At 28.6% G+C, this 8032-nt stretch overlaps 1 non-coding gene across 1 annotated transcript; it reads left to right on the top strand.

The window, feature by feature from the left end:
• The first annotated feature begins 358 nt into the window (after positions 1 to 358).
• Positions 359 to 432, top strand: TRNAW-CCA. Its single transcript has one exon. It is a non-coding gene; the product is annotated as a tRNA-Trp (tRNA).
• The last annotated feature ends 7600 nt before the right edge of the window (positions 433 to 8032 follow it).

Raw genomic sequence — 8032 nt, forward strand, 5'->3', positions numbered from 1 at the left:
TTCAAATCCTCCTTTCTTTTTATTATTTAAGTATTTTTTCTCTGTTGATATATATCAACAGAGAAAAATGTGGAAAACAAGACAAAGATTCTTTACAATAACACTATAAACAAATGGAAAAGGGATGTAGCGCAGCTTGGTAGCGCGTTTGTTTTGGGTACAAAATGTCACGGGTTCAAATCCTGTCATCCCTTTCCCTAACAATTACTTATTCTATGATATTCCGTATTCTATAATATTGCATATTCTATGAGATGAGCAATAAACCAGGAACCTGTGAAGACGAATTCCAATTGAACATACATACTGAATATCTATATGCAAAATGGATTTGGATCATATAATTTATGAAAACAAAACGCTCTTAGTTCAGTTCGGCAGAACGCGGGTCTCCAAAACCCGATGTCGTAGGTTCAAATCCTACAGAGCGTGATTCTAGTATTATTCACCTGATAATTACACTGAAATAATTGAACATTCAAAAGAAAGTCTGAATTTTATCCTTGTCGATTAGGATTAAACTAAATAAATAGGGAATCACAAAAAAAGAGACATTAATGAATCAAAGATCCAACTGATCACCTCGTCGGTATTGTAAATATGCAGTTACAAATAATCCAGCCAAAGTAATAGGAATTAAACTTAACACGATTCCAAATAGAAAACTTCAATCATTTTTATTTGTTCGAAAAGTAAAAAGAAAGGTAATATAATATCTAGCCTTAAACATAAATCTGTATTGATCATAAATCTCAATGATCGAGAATTGTAAATTGACATAGTAAGAAATTCTAGAATGTCTTATACCAAAATTTACTATTCCTCTCAAAATTACAAATCAAATAAGTCGTATTTTACTAAGACCAATAAATAGAGACGAGGTTATAATTAAAACCGATAGTAAAAAACCGAAATAACTAGTGATAGTGGGCATATAGAAACTAAATGAAATATGTTCGTTCTTTTTAAGAATAATAATTGTGGAATAAAAAACCCCAGAATTTTACTTGTTTCTAAAGTAATTTTCATCAACTGGTGCTACTGAAATGTAAACCTTTAGGGGGAATTCATCCAATTGCTTCCAGCTTTAAAAAAAAGATCTATAATATTTTTCCCTACTTACCGCCGTATCTAAAAAATCTTGTTTTTTTGAACATAAAGAAATAAAGAAGCCATTGCAATTGCCGGAAATACTAGACCCACTAAAGGAACAAAAATGGAAGGAAAGTTTATCATAAATAAGGGTACCTCGATTTACTATTTGTACTATATCTATTTTTATTTTTGTCGATTTTTATTCTTATTTTTATTAAAAAAGACAGTCTATAATCACTATAATTCCTATATCTTTATACTTAGTATATAGGAATTCTAGTGATTATAGCTAAGCCGATATATATCAGAATATACCCTTTTATGATTCTTAGTATTTTTTTATTATTCTTTTATTTTATTACTTTGATCCTGTATGTTTTGATTTTGTATTTCAATTCCATAATTTCTTTCCTTTTTAGTCAAAGAAAAGAAATTATGGAATTGCAGTAACTCAGTTACAACTCCCTTTAAAAGATTACGCGGTACGATTGAATCAATTAAACCCTTATGGAATAAAGATTCAGCTACTTGTGAATCTTTGGGCACTGTCTTATTCAATGTTTGTTCAATTACTCTTTTACCAGCAAATGCAATATAAGCGTTTGGTTCGCCAATAATGATATCCCCCAACATGCCAAAACTAGTTGTCACCCCACCCGTAGTAGGAGATGTAAGTATCGATACATAGAATAATTTTTGAATTGTTTGATAATAATATAAAGCAGAAGAAATTTTAGCCATTTGCATCAAGCTCAAACTTCCTTCTTGCATACGCGCTCCTCCAGACGAACATACGAGAATAAGAGGTAAAAGTTGATTAGTAGCATATTCTACCAAACGGGTGATTTTCTCACCTACTACGGATCCCATGCTACCTCCCATAAACTTAAAATCCATAATACCAATTGCTACAGGAATACCATTTACTTGACCTGTCCCTGTTTGAACAACCTCAGTTAATCCTGTTTTTCTTTGATAAGAATCAATACGATCTTTATAAGGTTCTTCTTCTGAATGAAATTCAATGGGATCCAGAGAAACCATGTCTTCATCCATAGGATTCCAAGTACCCGAATCAATCGAAAATTCGATTCTATCTGAACTGTCCATTTTCAAATGATATCCACAGTATTCACAAATATTCCTTTTTGATTTCCAAAATTTTTTATAATTTAATTCATAACAATTTTCGCATTCAATCCACAAATGCGTCAATTTTTCACTTTCATGGAGATTCTTATAATTTTCTCCTAGAGTGGAATCACTATCATTTGTATCATTCGTACTAGTTATTAAACTAAAACTAGAATTCTCACTTTCACTACAATTTCTGACCTTACCTAAAAAGTAACTATAAAAATAACTGTCATTATATTCGACTATATTACCAAAAATGCAACTATCAACACAGATTTGAGAATGAAAATAACTATCAATGCAACTATTAATATAATTGTTCCAACTAAAAGGAGTATCATACATGGAATGATCGTAATCACTCTTAATAACAGTATTCAGATAGCTAGAAAAAAATTTCTTGTTCACTTAGAAAAGAATGATTGTTGTTAATCTCCAAAGTTTTATTTTCAATATCTAAATATATGGAATAACTGTTCTTCTTATTATCCCTAACTAAAAAAGTTTTATCAGATAGGAAATCCTGTATGTTATCGACACCTACTAAATAATCAAAAGAATTATAACTAGAATTATCACGATCATCCCACCTCTGAATTTTTTTATCTATATCAGTTAAAATTTTGGGTTCTTCGCTTAGACTGGTATTCTCAATAGGACCAAGACTCTCCATTGATTTACTTAATTCACACCTGTATTCGAACTTCCTATTAAGTAACTTAGAATTGAACCACCATTTTTCCATAGAGTTTTTTCCTGTATTTCCATAAAAATATAAAAAATGTATAGTCATTGGATGAAAAATCAAATAATAGAAATATTCCATTTTGAATATTCTATCTCATTTATTTACTATCAAAAAAAAGTATATAAATCAAATAACTAGAATTAATAACTGAAAAAAATAAAGAGCGAGTCAGTATTAAAAAGAAATAAGAATAAAATAAGAAGAAATATGAAATAAAAAAATCACCTCATAGGGGGGAATCTATTTAAAAGTCCAATTACTATATTTAGTTACTCTTTTTTTTCCTATATTCTCTCTTTTATCTCTATACAATTTTTCATTTTTTTTGAAGATTTATGGAAATTTCATGAATTGTCTGACTATATAAAATTGCATTCTATGATTCTATATAAACAACAAGAAATAAAAAAATGAAGTATGAATATAACAAGAGAGCGGGGAGTTTTGTAAATCTATATACAAATAATCTACACCCCCTTTTTGATTTCATTAATTGAATTTCGTTTGTTGATTCGAGCTAAGTTCTATAAAAACACCTGCCTTTTTTGAAATATGCTGAACAGTTCCTGTAGGTTAAGCGCCCCTTGTCAAGGAAATGAAAGAATAACAGGAATATTGAAATAGGTTTAATTCTTTATAGGATCCACTTTCTGAAGATATCTTCCCTCTCTTTGGGGTCGAACATCCCTTAGCAACAATTCGATAAACAGCTCTTTGGGATAGATATAGATACCCCCCCTCCAAACGTACAGGAAATTTTTATCCCCGTACAGCTCGAGAATATCAAAAATTCTATGTATTTCGAAAATTATGATGTAAAATAGAGCAATAAAATCATCAAATCAATTAAACAATGACTGAAGTATTTTTCTTTCGTATTTTCTTTCTAAAAAAAAACTCTTCCTATTTGTACCTCCATAACACTCAATTTGAAAAATTCTCAAAAAACTAAAAAGAAAACCAAGCAGCAGCTATTTCATTTATTGAGTGGTCTCTACTCCTCTTTCTTGCCCGTATTTCGTTTCTTTATCATTCATTTCTTTTTTCTAAAATTTTTGATAATAGAATTGATGATACAATTTGAAAATGGTATTTCCTTAATTCCCTGATTTTTTAGATTTTCTTTGAATCTTTGGGTTTAGACATTACTCCAGGAATCTTCAATTTTTTAAAAAAATGGGAGCAACATACCTGTTTTTCTCTGAAAGAATCATAAAAAAAGTTAATTCCTGCGGATAAACTTTTTGATAAAAAAGCAATTTTACAAATTTCAACCATTTTTTTTGAACCTGGCTGAAATAAGATCCTTTCTATTTTTATAAAATAAACAGACTTATGAACTTTTTAGAATTTATTAAATTTTAGATACTTGCTCCCGAGAAATGAATAAATTCGAGTTCCATCATGTACTATTTACATCATTAATCCCTTTCCTGTCCCAAAAACAAAAAAAGGGGTCTAGTGGAACAGAACAAATGATGTCAAGTCAAGATCATGTTCGTTTGTAAAATACTAGAAAAAATGGCGGATATCAAAATCCACCCCTAATTTAATCATGTCTTTCAAGCCGCACGTTGGTTTTTACCACATCGTTTCAAACGAAGTTTTACTCTAACATTCCCTTAGCTTAGATCCAGTATGTAATTATCGAATCGTGAATAGTGATTGATTCATTCGCTACATAAGAATCTATCCTTTTTTTTACGTTTCGGTTTTTCTTATATATAATGAAAACCTTTTTAAAAGTAAAGACATAAATGAAAATGAACTTGATATTCTAGCAATATATTTTCTACTCTATTCTATTTTTATAATTTGTAAAGTAGAAAAATGGTAATTTTTTTTTCAAAAAAAGGAGGGTGCCTTTTAATTATGCGATACAATCTGTATTCAAATATGATATACATCCTAAATAGATATGCTCTGGGATGGAAGGATTCGAACCTCCGAATAGCGGGACCAAAACCCGTTGCCTTACCGCTTGGCCACGCCCCATTTTCCATTTTACATTAATAAAGACTATTATTGATATTGGTTGTTCGTCAATTCCAGTTCAAAAATTTCTATAAAAAAAAAATTTGCGACTAGTATTTTATATGCGTATCTACATATCTATCTATATCTATAAATGGATATAGATAGATAGGATAAAACTAAATTTATTGATCATTACATACAATTCAATTAAGATATTATATAGAAGGAAGTATGATTTCTTCAATTTTTTTGATTTCAGAATAAAAAATATTTTGAAACTGGAAAAGTTCAAATAAAAGAAGGATTCTCGAGATTCTTATCTTATTTGATTCATTTTTTTACTTTTATTCATAACTCTTTATTTTCCTTTTTATTGTATTATGTATATAATGCAATAAAATTGAAAATTAGAATGAAAAAAAAAAAACAAAAATAACTTTTATTTTTTTTAAAGAACAAAATGTTTGTTATGCTTAATATCTTTAGTTGGATCTGTATTTGTATTCACTCCGTCCTTTATTCCAGTAGTTTTTTTTTGGAGAAATTGCCCGAAGCCTACGCTTTCTTGAATCCAATTGTGGATATTATGCCAGTAATACCCGTACTATTTTTTCTTTTAGCTTTTGTTTGGCAAGCTGCTGTAAGTTTTCGATGATATTTTTAATTTGAATAATGTCGTAAAAAAATTCAGAATTTATCAGAAAACTAAAACTCGAACATTTTAACAATTTATAAGATCAGATAAGTCTTACAGTGTGACTTCTGGATTCCAATATTGAAATTTTTCAATATATAGGAAAAAAAGGGACCTTCTCATCATTTACGTTTTTTGAATTGAAAAAACCTAATCCGATTATTCGATTGGAACCCCTCACCAATCGAATACCTAGATTACAGAAAAAAAGGATTTTTGGCCAAAAGAATTATTGATAATTTGTAATAAAATAATCTACTCTTACTATCAATTCATTTTCGAAACTCATATATATATATATATATATATCTCCTCATATCCTAAAAAAACTTCATTTTTTAGAAACTTAGTATCTTAGTATTAAAAGAAACAAAATATGTTGTAATATAAGAGAATCTATTCTCTTTCTTTGTCGTTTTTTAATTATCTTGGAGATTTCATAATGCTTACTCTAAAACTTTTTGTTTATACGGTAGTGATCTTTTTCGTTTCTCTTTTCATCTTCGGATTCCTATCTAACGATCCAGGACGTAATCCAGGACGTGAAGAATAGAATAAGAAAAAAGTGGATTCTGTGTTTTCTTGCTTGTGCGGAATTTTGAAATATTTTTAGGATTTTCTCTATTTTAAAATCTTTAACTAGTAAATAAAAAAAAACAAGTTCAAAAAAAAACACCAAATTATCAACGGAAAGAGAGGGATTCGAACCCTCGGTACAAGAATTTGTACAACGGATTAGCAATCCGACGCTATAGTCCACTCAGCCATCTCTCCCCAATTGAAAAAAAAAGAATTACTTTGTTTATGTTATATCACATAAACAAGAAGAACAAAAAGGGAGCTTAAAAAAAAAGAGACTTGTTTTTTTTTATTCTTTTTTATCTTATCTATCTTTTTTTTATTATTCTATATATTTTAGTTTTCTTTTTTTCTTTTTATACAGCCAATGAGCCCGGCCAGTACCTAGTCGGGCTCTTTTTCTTCTATTCCCATGAATATTGAAGAAAAATTCTTTATTTGAATATATTTTATTCGAAAAAAAATATTTGTAAAAATATTTGTAATTAAAAAAAATAAGAGATACGGATAGATTCCTATGAGATAAAACCAAAATAAGATAATATAAAAATGTTCTCTTTTCTTACTCCCTCTCTTTTTTCTGGTAACGTAAATTGTATATATATATATAACCTTCAACAAAATAAAAAAATGAAAATTATCCCGTTTTCCAAATTTCATTAGAAGATTCTCTAATGAAACATGTCAATACTCGACTTATTAGAATATTATGCCCCCATTTCTTTATTTTGTCTGATTGCTTTGGTCAACAAAAGATACAATAATGATATTGTAGCGGGTATAGTTTAGTGGTAAAAGTGCGATTCGTTTCAAGGACCCCCCAAAAGTTAAGGGATCCCCCATTTGATTCATATGTCGATCAAAAACTTTATTTTTTACTTAAAGGGACTCCTTTATACCCCTCGATGAATTATTTGCGGTATAATATACATTATTGTAATTTGTATACAAGAAGAATCAAATCGAATTTGACAAATTGAGTTTTAAAATTATGAAACATAAGTTTTTGGAATTGGATCTATAATCCGAATTTTTTGAGTATTACTAAAGGATCTATGGAGAGAAATATACAAAGTTTCTTTCTAATCGTAACTAAATCTTCCATTTTTTTGCATAGTAAAAATTGAAGCAAAATAGCTATTAAACGATTCTTTTAGTTTACTAAGACATCGACATTTTTTTAGCTCGACGGAAATTTTCTTCTTTTCCTAAAGATTTTCTGAAATAGAAATAGAGAACGAAGTAACTAGAAAAAAAACATAGATTGTTAGAATATTGCTCTTCTAGAGGGATCATCTAAAAAGCAAGATATTTGAAACCTATTCATACAAAAAGGCTGACATAGATGTTATGGGTCAATTTTTTTTATTGTCCATCTCTTCATTCCGTAAAGGAGTCGAATGAAACAAAAGTTTCACGTTCAGTTTTGAATTAGAGACGTTAAATCAAAATGATGAGTCAACGTCGACTATAACCCTTAGCCTTCCAAGCTAACGATGCGGGTTCGATTCCCGCTACCCGCTTCTATTTTATTCTATTTAAATCTATCTTTTTTCTTCGAGAATGAATCTAGAATTCTTAAAGAATTTGTCAATTCTTCATTTTCATTTCTTAATTTAGTTTTAGTTATATATATTCAATTATATTCAATTTATTTTTCTTTTTTATTTTTTTTTCTTTTATTCTAAATATTTGATTTATTTTATTTTTATAATTTCTAGAATTCTTTACATTTGTTTGATTCTTTAATCTTTTTAATAAGGTTTAGTTAAAAAGGTTAAAGAATCAAATATAAAATAGAA

This window comes from Vigna unguiculata, unplaced genomic scaffold (assembly GCF_004118075.2).
Source record: "Vigna unguiculata cultivar IT97K-499-35 unplaced genomic scaffold, ASM411807v1 contig_518, whole genome shotgun sequence".
Lineage (NCBI taxonomy): Eukaryota > Viridiplantae > Streptophyta > Magnoliopsida > Fabales > Fabaceae > Vigna > Vigna unguiculata.